This window comes from Chiloscyllium plagiosum, chromosome 1 (genome assembly GCF_004010195.1).
Source record: "Chiloscyllium plagiosum isolate BGI_BamShark_2017 chromosome 1, ASM401019v2, whole genome shotgun sequence".
Classification (NCBI taxonomy): Eukaryota; Metazoa; Chordata; class Chondrichthyes; order Orectolobiformes; family Hemiscylliidae; genus Chiloscyllium; species Chiloscyllium plagiosum.
The window spans coordinates 114,184,983-114,196,926 of NC_057710.1; the positions used below are offsets into that span (position 1 = coordinate 114,184,983).

The following is an 11,944-nucleotide window of genomic DNA, read 5'->3' on the forward strand; positions in this document are numbered from 1 at the left end:
TTTAGGTTTTGTGTGTGAGAACAATCTCTGTGTTGTTGAGTTTATCAGGAATAAAATATGGTTGCTACTGTACCAATTTATTATAGGTATTTGGAACATCCTCAAATTCACCCTGACAACTCACTTTTTCCTCTCAGATAAGATGATGGTGACTTCTTTGTGAGAATCAACTGTAAACAAATCTCTTAGTTTGAAATCTGCATGATTTGAGCAAGGGATTTTAAAAAAAGTTTGTTGCATGATTTGGATGAGGGTAATCTTTAGAATACATCATAGACAAGGAACATTTATTTTTGATATATGATATATTTGGATTTTCCAAAAGGCATTCAGTAAGGTACTACATATTAGGCTATTTATTTCTGTATTGAGAGCAGTGTACTATCATGGATAGATGATTGACTAATTAATACTAGACAGAGATTTGGGATAAAGGGTCTTTTTTTGGATGATAACCTACAACTAGTGGGATGCTACAGGGATCAGTGCTGGGCCACAGTTATTTACTATATATATTAATGACTAGGATAAGGAAAGTAACATATCAGAGCCAAGTTTGTGGAGGATACAAAAATGAGTGGGAGGTGTGGTGGAGATGATGCAAATAATCTACAGAGGGATATAGATAGGTTAAGTGAGTGGGCAAAATCTTGGCAGATGGCATAAATTGTGGGAAAAGTGTGAGGTTATGCAACTTGGCAAGAAGAAGAGAAGAGCTGAATATTATTTAAATGGAGAAAGACTGCAGAAAGCTACAGCACAGAGAGATTTAAGGGTTCATATGCATAAAGCATAAAACACTAGTAGTCAAGTTCAGCAGATAATAAGGAAGGTAAATGAAATGTTTGCCTTCATTTCAAAAGGAATGAAGTATAAAAGCACAGAGACCTTGCTAAAGTTCTACAAGGTAGTGGTAAGACCACAGCTAGAATACTGTGAATAGTTTTGGCTCTCTTATCTAAAGAAAGACCGTAATACCTTAACATGTCGGAGCAGAATTAGGCCATTCAGCCTAACAAGTCTGCTCCACTGTTCAAAGTGTTCGCAGGTGACTTCAATTCTTCTGCCTTTTCCCCACAGTCCTTAATTCTCTTAATGATTAAAAATCTGTCTGACTCAGTTGTGAATTACTTGATACAGTGATAGTGACAGCCATCTGCTTGACATGGCTTGTACTGTGTTCAAAGCTCCAAGAAGAAAACTCCCATGGCCCTCCTTGTTAGAGTCCTCCATGTCTCACTGTGTGGTGGAATATGCTTAACAATTATTTGTGGTGTGAATGCTGACAGCTCATGTAACTAAGGATCTAGTTGGTTTCTGATATTCCCCAGACATGGTCGTTGGAACCATCAGCGATGGATTCAGCCACAGCAGGGGTTATCATTACTGTGGCTATGTTGAAACAAAGTGCAAAGAAATGGAAGCTTCACCAGCAAGCCCAGTCTCCAGCAGCTCTCAAATAGCCACCAGAGAAGGAGGTCTAACAAACCTTTTAATTTCAAGAACTAATAGTCAGGGGAAAATGTATGGATATCAATTACGTGGGCTTCCACATAAAAGTTAATAAAAGCTTGTTGGTTAAAATTAGCTTAATAGATTTTTTGCTAAGATAGGGATGAAAGAATATGGAGCCAAGGCAGGTAAGCAGAATTAAGCTATCAATCAGTCCTGTTGTCATCAAATGGTGGACGAGAGGATATGAATGACTTCTTCCTGTTCTCACATCCTTATATTCCTAAAAGCAGTAGCAGCAGCACTAACTGACATTAATATTTCACAATATACAACACTAATGATGTTCGTTGATCTCTATTTAAAATTATTATTAAGGCCCCTGTCTGTTTCTGGCAGAATTGCTGGCTGTCTAAGTTCAGGTCCTCCTGAAAATCAAAATAGTTGGTATTTCTTTTGAAATTTTGTTTCAGATACTGCTCTGTCTTTACACTGAAGCAGAACATCGACTAGACGTGTTGGAATGTCATGTTGTGGCTATACAGGACATTGGTGAGGCTTTTAGAATACTGTGTACAATTCTGGGGGTTGCCCTTCGAAAGGAAGGATGTTGTGAAACCTGAAAGGGTGCAAAAAAGATTTACAAGGATATTGCCAGGACTGGAGGGTTTGAGTTATAGAGAGAGGCTGAATAGGCGGGGGCATTTTTTCCCCGGAGCATTCCCCGGAGGCCAAAGAGTGACCGTATAGAGATTTAAAATCATGAGGGCATGGTAGACTGAATACGCAAAGTTAATTTCTGAGGGTTGGGGACTCCAAAACTAGAAGGCATAAGTTTAAGGTGAGAGGGCACCTGCGGGGTAACTTTTTCACATAGAGGGTGATGTGTGTATGGAATGAGCTGCTAAAAGATGTGGTGGAGGTGGGCACAATTACAATATTTAAAAGGCATTTGGATGGGAATATGAGTAGGAAAGGTTTAGAGGGATATGGGCGAAGTGCTGGCAAATGGGACGAGGTCATATTGGGATGTCTGTTTGACACAAATGAGTTGGACCAAAGGGTCTGTTTCTGGACTCTATGACTCTATGACTCCATAAAGTGGAATTAAAGGAAACATGGACTGAGTCCACAGGATTAAATTTCAGCTATAGGATGGGGTGTGGACAGGTCATAAATTGCCATCTTTGGGTTGGCAGCCATTTTCTGTTGCCACATGCTGAAATTGTATACAACTTGATCCATTAATATCAAAGTGAAGTTGAGTCAGGTTGTATAATGAACCAGTGATCAGATATCAGCAGTTTTCGCTGTCAATAATTAAAAATATGTGTAAGGTTTCATAGAAGGCCTTTATTCTGCCAACATTGAGGCTGAAGCAGTTAATTACAACACTGTAAAATTAAACAGCTCAGTAGACAGCAAGATTTGGAAAGTAAACTCTATGTAAAAGTAAAAAGCCATTTCTTGTCAACAACTTTATTTGTTTAATCAGCAACCACAGACAAAAATCTAAAAAAGAGCACAAAGTGTGAGTTTTTAAATTTTAAGATAGGTTGTTATCCGTTTTGTGTAAATTGTCACAATGTCTGTTTCATAGCTGCAAGACTAGAGCACTCTATGTTGTTGTGCTATACCTAAAGACTCTTGAAGTTTTGACAGATAATTTAAAAGTTTTCACTGGGTGCATTTTTTGTTTTATCTTTAGCGGCAAAAATTGGAATAAGTGCTAGGGCTAATATAGGACCCAATATTAACCCTGAGCAAGGATTTAGTGGGTGTGCAGGGCCAAAGGCGAGGGCTAAACCCTCATGATCTTGGCAGCATGAGAACTTGGACCATCTGCATGCCCAGAGTGGGATGTTTGCCAAAACCAGCGCAAAACAGCAGTCAGCTGACAGGCAAGAGGAGACAGTCAGAAATGAATGTCTTACTTCCCCTTCATCCAACAACGTCAAATGACATTTGCTCCACTTCTTGTTTTTGTTTTCTCACACCAGTTAGGTCATTTAGGGCTCTGCATACCAAGTGCTCAAAATGACATAAATAGTGAAATGGATATGGAATCTTGAGCTAATTTTCTTTGATGGCAAATGTTTTTCTCTAAGAATGGAATTTGACAAGCTACTACTCAACTAATTGTGAATAAGACAACTTTATTTAACACACCTGATTGATATCAAACAGCAAAGTGGTTCTTCTGGTGCTGTGGCAGTGTCCCTGTCTTTGGATCAGGGGACCCACTTTAAGTTCCACCTGTTCCAGAGCTGTTTAATAACATCTCTGAACAGGTTGATTAGAAAATAAGTTTAAAAGATTACTGTTTGGAAAGTTTTTAGTGTCCCTACTTCTGGGACAGGAGTCCATAGTTCAAGTCCCACCTGCTCCAGAAGCATGTAATAATATCACTGGGCAGGTTGACTAAAAGCAAATACAGCTATGTAAGACGAGTTCTTGTGCACAATGGATTTGTCCCTACCTCTCAGCCAGAAGGCCCAGGTTCATGTCCCACCTGCTCCAGGGATATGTGATGACATCTCTTAACAGGTTGATTAGACTATACTTTACAGTTGTGGGGAGGGCTCTTGTGATGCCGTGGTAGTATCCCATCTCTGGCCAGGAAACCTGGGTTCAAGTCCAACCTGCTTCAGAGGTGTGTAATAAGATCCTACTGTCATGTTATTGCAGAACTGTTAGGTAGTCTCTGCTTGGTGAATTGCTCTTGTAGTTAGTGTAGAGGCTGCCTTGTTGTAATCATGAGGCCTCTATGGTTGCTGTAGATAGCTTAGTATGCATTCTGTGGCAGTTATTAAACATAAATCACTTGGAGAAAATTCCCCTAGTTCCAGGAGGTTCCAAGCCTGACTTACCACATGATATCTTTATCAAAGAGTTGGCTGTACTTCCAATGTACCCTCTGCTATGACAATGTTTGCCATTTTCATTATCAAAATAGAGTCCAAGTAAAGGAAATCACCAAGACAAAAATCAATTAGGACTGGATATTTGCCAAACTATAGTGAGCAACAAAACTTGATTTGACACAATTTAAAGTTTAGTTGACAATAACAGGTGACCTATATTATAAGACCATGAAAGAAATAAAGGGAATAAACACATTTCAATTTATGTGTTGTACAATGAGCCGAGTTCAAGGACAAATTTTGCCTTTGGAGTTGATCAAGTTGTATACAATTTCAACCCATCTTCCAGCTGAATAGTGCTACATTTGCTTTGTTCTATTCATATCTATGAAATTGTAGCCAGAGAAATTACCTTCATCTGTATCCAGGTCTGCATTACTATATTTGCTTTTTCCACAAGATATCTTTATCAAAGAGTTGGCTGTATTTCCAATGTACCCTCTGCTATGACAATGTTTGCCATTTTCATTATCAAAATAGAGTCCAAGTAAAGGAAATCACCAAGACAAAAATCAATTAGGACTGGATATTTGCCAAACTATAGTGAGCAACAAAACTTGATTTGACACAATTTAAAGTTTAGTTGACAATAACAGGTGACCTATATTATAAGACCAGGGCTGTGGTTGAGTCAAGCTGAGTAGCTTGTTTGGCTATGGCAGAGGGCAGTATCAATGATATTGCTGTGAGTCTGGAGTCTCATTTACCCCTCAGTAACACAATCAAAAAACACTGCATGTGTTTCTCCAGGTGTGTCAAAGACACCCAAACCTACCTCACCTAATCACTCTCGACTTCTCCACTGTCTCTAAATTGAACAACAACCAGTACCAGGCCAATTTCTCACATTCTCTTCTTTCCAAGAACTTGAGGTCATCCAAAATTCAGCTGCTAGTGTCTTGATGCTCATCAAATTCCACTCACCCATCATCCTGTCCTTGCTGGCTTACCCCACTTGACTAACTATGCAGTGATTCCTTAATTTTCAAATTGTCACACAAAAGCAAAATATAGCATGTTGGAAGTCTGAAATAAAAACAGAAAGTTAGGGAATTAGCAGACCTGGCAGTATTTGTGGAGACAGAAACAGAGTTAATGATTCAGATCAATGATATGATATTCTGACAAAAGATCATTGAACTGAAAAGGTAATCATGTTTTACTCTCTCCTCAGATGCTGCCAGTCCAATTTTTTTGTTTTATTTAAAAATCTCAGGCTTGTTACAAATTCTTCATGACGTTTGTCCTCTCTATTGTTAATGTCTTCCAACGTCAGAACTCTCCAAAGTATCTCTGGTCATCTAATCTGGCCACTCTTTCATCCTTGATTTTAATCACTCTACCATTTTCATCTGAACTTTCAACTCCTTGGATACTAATCTCTAGCGTTTCCTCTTAAGACTTCTCTACCTTTCCACCATTCTTTCTTCTTTAAGATGCTTCTTTATACCTGCCTCTTTGAGCATGCATTTAGCTCAGCTGCTAAAAGAAACATCCTGAGACATTCCTGAGAAACACACTGAGGTATTTATTACACAAACGGTGTTATATAAATATATTGCAAGCTGAATGTTAAATCTGTGGAAAAATATCACCATTTAAGAATCTTGATTTGATCCCCAAAATAAGCTAAGCTGGTGCAATTACGCTGAAGTATTTTGCAGGATACAAGAGACTTGTTTTGTGAGATACATTTTTAAAAATTCTTGTACCTTTGGCTTATAATCCTCAAAACAAGTGGAAATTTTAAGCAGCACCTAAATAACATAATTTCTCATTATTTTCTGAAACTCGATATCTTCGGTACACTGGTATTAGCCTTAGAATACGATTGATCCAGTGTGTGTTATTGAAAGCGGCTTAAAAAGTTTATTATTGCTATTTTATTCTTTATATTATTTTCAATCTGTGAATTAAATCTCATACACAGTGGACGATTCAGTTAAATGTAAAAAGCACCAACTCTTTCAGTCGGTTGTAAACTAGAACCAGATTCCTATGAACCTGATGTATCAATGGGAAAATTGCTAATTGCATTACTTCAAATTGCAGAGCATGGAAGTCAGCTTTACAGCAGGCCTTCCTGCGTGGTCACAGAGAGGGACACATATACTTATGAAGCTGCTTGTCCCTCCTGTACCATTTCAGAATCCATCAGTCAAAGCAGGAGGTGTCTGAAAGCAGTTTGCACTGAACAGGCTCTGTTCCCAATGTGATTGCTTCAAGTACACACCCCAGAGAAGCATTGCTGTTAGTCAATGAATTTAATCTTTCTACAAGGATTTTGCTTAGCAACAGTAATACATTAGTTATCTAACAGGCATGAGAAGACAGTGCTATGCCAACTCAAGCTGTCAAAAATCACACAACAATTTTTGAAGGCAAGATATGCACTATAGCTGATGTGAACATTTTGTCTTTTTGTCCTTGCTTGTATTTGATCAGGTGCACAACATATTAGCTGGGAAAAAATCAATACAAAAGATATAGAGTGCTTTCAGATTTTTTTTCATATTTTGGTTTAGCTAATAGCTAACAAGCCAATAAGAGAAAGGACAATACTGAACTTAGTTAAAGAGTGCAAATTGGAGCAGATGAAAGGAATATCAGTGGGAGACAATTTTAGTCAAAGTGATTATAAGTCAGTTAGATTCAGTGTGTATATGGCAAAACATTTAAGACCAAGAATAACAGGTTTCGGCTTTGTAAAGATCAGATTTTTGGGATGAGATACAATTTGGCAAAAATCAATGAGAAACAGCAACTTGAAAATAAATCACTGACAGAACAGTAGAAGATAATCAAAAGTGAGCTATAGAGGGTTCTGAAATATGTTCCCACAAAGAAAAATAATAGGACCCTCAAAGCTAGACTGCAAGAGATCGATATTGCAGTAAGTCTAGAACAGCATAGAAAATGGGCACTGAAATTAAAATGAAATTAGGTAAATCAGAGCATGCAGGAAAATATTGGCAAATAGAACCAAGGGAGATATAAAGATATTTTGCTAATTTTCAAAATGCAGACAGGAGAGCAGATGGGTCCCTAATCCAGATGTTCCACTCTGACAAAAACCATTTCTGACAGGAGCTAGACAAGAGTGTCCCATTTCTACCATAGCCAGGAAAGATTAATTTCAGCAGGGATACTTAGGCTTGATTTTCACCTGACAAAGTACGTTACCTCACAGAGTAGCGATTATAAATCATCAGATATTTTAAGTGCTTATGAATTGCCAATAAGGTCAGTTGAACTGTCAAATTATTAAATGGGCAATCCTCTGAAAATTAAGAAAAAACCTGCCTGTGTCTGAGCATTTAAAAAATCTGTTCCAACAATTTCAGTAGCTGTTTGTTGACTTAACCCTAAGTACTATCATTTTTATAGCATTTCTAATACTTGATGGCTTTCGGCATCTACCATTATCACAGTGAGGTATAAGTTAACAGTTTGAATGACAGCTCAAAGATGTAGTTAAAGGGCTAGGTGTTTTTATTGTGGGATTATGAATACAAATGCTTGTTTTCTAAGTTTTACTGCACTTGAGTAGATTTAATGTATGAAAACTCTTTCAGGAATAAGATCATCTTGTCATTTATAAATTTGGAATTGGATTTGCTAGATAAATTTTCATCACTCTCCAAACAAAGCATTGCTGGCCAGGAGTGCATCTTAGAAAGTATAGGCACAACTCATAATTTTCTTTCCAATAAAGTTCTCTCAGTAGGTGAAGCTCCCTACAGTCATGCAGTGGTAGAAATTTACCTATGATTTATCACATAACAGTGAAAATTTCATGACAGTACAAGTTAACAGCTGGAACACTTTCAGTACCACTTTCAAAAATATGCTCCCCACAGATATTGTGCATTAAGTTTCAGCAACTGTTTTGACTTTTTTAGACCTTTGGCCTTACTGAGTGTGTCAATTGGATGTAAATGAAACAAAGCCATTGAAACTGTTCCTCATACACAGCATGACACGGGTTCATGATATTTTGTACTCAACCAGTTCAGTTTTGTGATTATATACTCCTGAAGCTGGTGGGACATGGGCTAGGCCTCCTGCCTCAGAGATAGGGGCACTGCAACCATGCCACAAGAGCTCTCTGCCATTAAAAAGTGGGTCCAGTATAAAAAGGCCGCCAATTTGCTACAAACCAGTTTGGGCTCCTATTCAAGACTGTCAACAGCTCTTTGTGAGTTACAGAAGAAGAGGTTTCAGCTGCATATATTCAACAAATAAGACCCAAGGAAGGGTCAGACTCTTGATCAAAAATTTAAAAGCTACAACTATTCTTATTATTTGAAATTTCACATTTAACTGACCTCATTTACCTTGAGACCTGCAATTATTGCTTCCTGTTTTAATTGTTTTTTTTAAAGCTGGTCACAGTGCATCAAAGCATTCTGCTTCCTCCACAGTTAAAATATAATGGTGATAAATTCCTCTGGGTTTCTGCCACGCCAACTTTGAACAGGTTTTTCAATTCTGTGTTGCCAAGGGGCGACTCAAACGCCAGGAAAAAGAATCCACCCACAAAGTGGAGGATCCATTTTACAGCTGAGAAGCCTATTTCCTTCCCAATACCTTTCTGAGATAATACATTTCTAAAAAAAAATCTTGCCTTCATTCTCAACATTCTATTCGCACAAAAGGAAGAGTGACGGTCAGAGACTGATTCACCCCTGGGATCTGGCAGGGTTACCTGGACAGTTTAAACTGAAGGGGAATTGCATTGTTACTCAGCAGTGACAGAGCAGGACTGCAGTGAGAAAATGGAATCAATCAGTTAGTCTTCCCACATACACACTTTCATTTTAACTGCTTGAATAATCTGCTATTAACCTTTAATGACCTTGTGTATATTCTCGTTCTGTATTGAACAATGTGAGGAACAGCATGTTTATTTATTGTGACACATAGCATCATTAAATTGGAATTTGGGTGAGAGTGATAGTGGTTTTGGAGACATATACTGATATTTCTCTTTAAGGGTTTGGGCTGTGCAATACTGTGTTGTATCCGCCCATTGTCAGGAATTGTACTCAAAAAATTAATGTAAAGTCAGAAGGGCAAGAAAGAGAGCACATTTTGTTGGAAATACACAGCAGATCCGGCAACATAGGGATTGACTGCACAGAAAAAGGCCCTTCAGCCCATTGCATCCAAGCAGGTCAAAAACAACATGTAACTACTCTAATCCCATTTCCCAACACTTGGCCCATGGCCTTGTATGCCTTGGCAGTGTAAGTGTACATCAAAATGCTTAAATACTGTGGAAAGGGAAACAGAATTCTCATTTTGATTGGTGAAGTCTCATTGGAACCAGATCATATCAGAACAGAATGTATTTTGTTGAAAACTGTGAACAACTTTAAGTAAAATGAATAAATTATAGCATTGATTCTTTGTCCCATTTCTTCCACATGCCACATGTACTGGAGACACAGAGGGGGGACTCCCATTTGTAGCTGAGAATCAGACAACAGTTTTGGCAGCGGGATTTGGCTATCATGTCAGTGAAGAATTAAGGAATGGTATTTTCAAGAATGCCTCTGTTCGCAATAGTGTGATTCCAGTGGCGATCGTTTTGCACACACAGTTCTGCACATGTGCCGATGTAGCTACCATCAGAGCATGAGAGAGGTACAGTACTATACATTGAGCAGCTTCATCTCAAAAATTAAACTAATGAATGTTCACTGCTCTCCCCCGAGACAAGGATATTCTTGTACAATTTCTGTATAAACCCTGTATAATTCCTGCAGGACTGCATTACTCTTATACATACCATTTGCCTTTCTAATTTGTTCTTGTAGCTGCATATAACACAATCTAAACCAACCCCCAAGAAACAGTTAGAAGATATTCAACCACAGCCATCCACTTCTCAACCGCAACTGCACCTGAAGGCGGTGATGATGATGATGCCCCTCTGTCCTGGCATTAACAATATCTTTCAATGTAATGTGTTGAATTTACTCTTGTTTTATCAATAAATATGATTTAAATCTTCATTCAGGTTGTGTTACACTTTGTGTTAGGCTTTTGAATGATTATTGAGCGATTGTGAGCGATATCTTTTGCCAGTTTGCCCCTAACCCCACTTTTTCCGTAGGCTTCGTTATTTCGATTAAGCAATTTTCTATTAAGCAAGGTTTCACTGGAACACAACTACTGTTATAGGAGAATTATCTGTATTAGTGGCGTCTCAGCCAGCCCAGTTGAGTGTAAAGCTTTCCTGAGGCCATATTCAATGTATTTTTTGTATTGATGTCAAAGGGAAATGTATATCAAGGAAGATCAATATATACTGTTGATTTGTTTTTACCCATTTTACACTTTAATATTCACCTGTATATGCAGCACTATACATCAACAAGATCAGTTTTCCAGATCTACATTCAGAATGTGTGTCGTTTGGAATATTCAGAAAAAGTACACTGGGAAATCACAGATCTGCTCTTCCTAATTCTCTGCCCATCCATTATGATGGATAGGAGACCACAAGGTGCAGGTTCATGATTTCACAATATGTGCTCACAGTGGTCGTACACCCTTCCCAGAGCGTATATATGGAAAATTGACCTTGTAATGTTAAAGCAACTCCATTGTCACTTTCATCATGCTTCCTCTTATCATGCACTCTCTTACCAAGTCCCACCAGCCTCTTGTTTCTCCTTCCCCTTTCCATCTCAGTTCCCTATTTCCTACACTCAATCCTTTATCCTTCATCTCCTTTCCTTGTCCTCCCTTTCATACCCCTTCCTCTTGCTCCCCTCAACAAGAGAAAGAGGGCCAGTCACCATATAAAACAAGCTGATTCACATGAGTGTGTTCTTCATTATGACATAGGCCACTTTTACTCTTAGAGATCTCTGAGCAAATACGCTGTTGGAAACCACAAATTTAAAGTATGGGAGTTCAGAGAAGTTCTACTCCACGCACGAATGATGGAGCTTGAGCACATTTGCAGTTCCACGACCTGAATGTAAAATTTAAGGAAGAGTTGAGTGTATTAATTGCCTGACACAGCAACACAGGAAAAATTGTTGGGCCAATGCTGTAACAAGATGAGAAGCTGAGTGTACAGGCAGAACCCAAATTGTCCACTTTGAATAGGTCCTTGCTATGCAAGTGCTGCTTAATAACACAGTCAGCAACAGCTATCTTCAATCATTTTGATATCAGAGGCTGGTTAATTCACTTGACTGGATGGCTAGTTAGCTAGCTGGCTGGAGGGGCATGTGATGTACGAGAGCACATGGAGGGACACAGGGTAAATGAGGGAGTAAGTAGAATGAGCATCAAGTGTATGAAGGGCATGGAGGAGTTTCCAGAGCATGCAGAGGCATGAAGTAGATTTGAAGTTATCAGGGTGTATGGGGGCACAGGATGGGTGGAAATGAAGATTTGAGGGGAAAGGATTTGTGAGTTTGGGAGCCATTATAGGAGCCGGGCTGCTGACTTCAAGAATGGGGAGGGGGGGGGAGCATTCTAACCAGACAGCCTATGTACCCACATTTCACCTGCACTGTATTACGACTCACAAAACTTGATCCCTC

General features: G+C 38.7%; 1 long non-coding RNA gene across 4 annotated transcripts in view; it reads left to right on the forward strand.

The window, feature by feature from the left end:
• LOC122551885 overlaps positions 1 to 10,321 on the forward strand; it is an 87,123-nt gene extending 76,802 nt beyond the window's left edge. For 3 of the 4 annotated variants that reach the window (XR_006312230.1, XR_006312226.1, XR_006312231.1), the window contains 2 exons: positions 9,830 to 10,025; positions 10,199 to 10,321. This is a non-coding gene — a long non-coding RNA (uncharacterized LOC122551885). Of the gene's footprint in view, positions 1 to 1,923; positions 2,005 to 9,829; positions 10,026 to 10,198 lie in introns of those variants that run through there. The other variant, XR_006312229.1, reaches the window with a different exon arrangement.
• Positions 10,322 to 11,944: the final 1,623 nt, after the last annotated feature.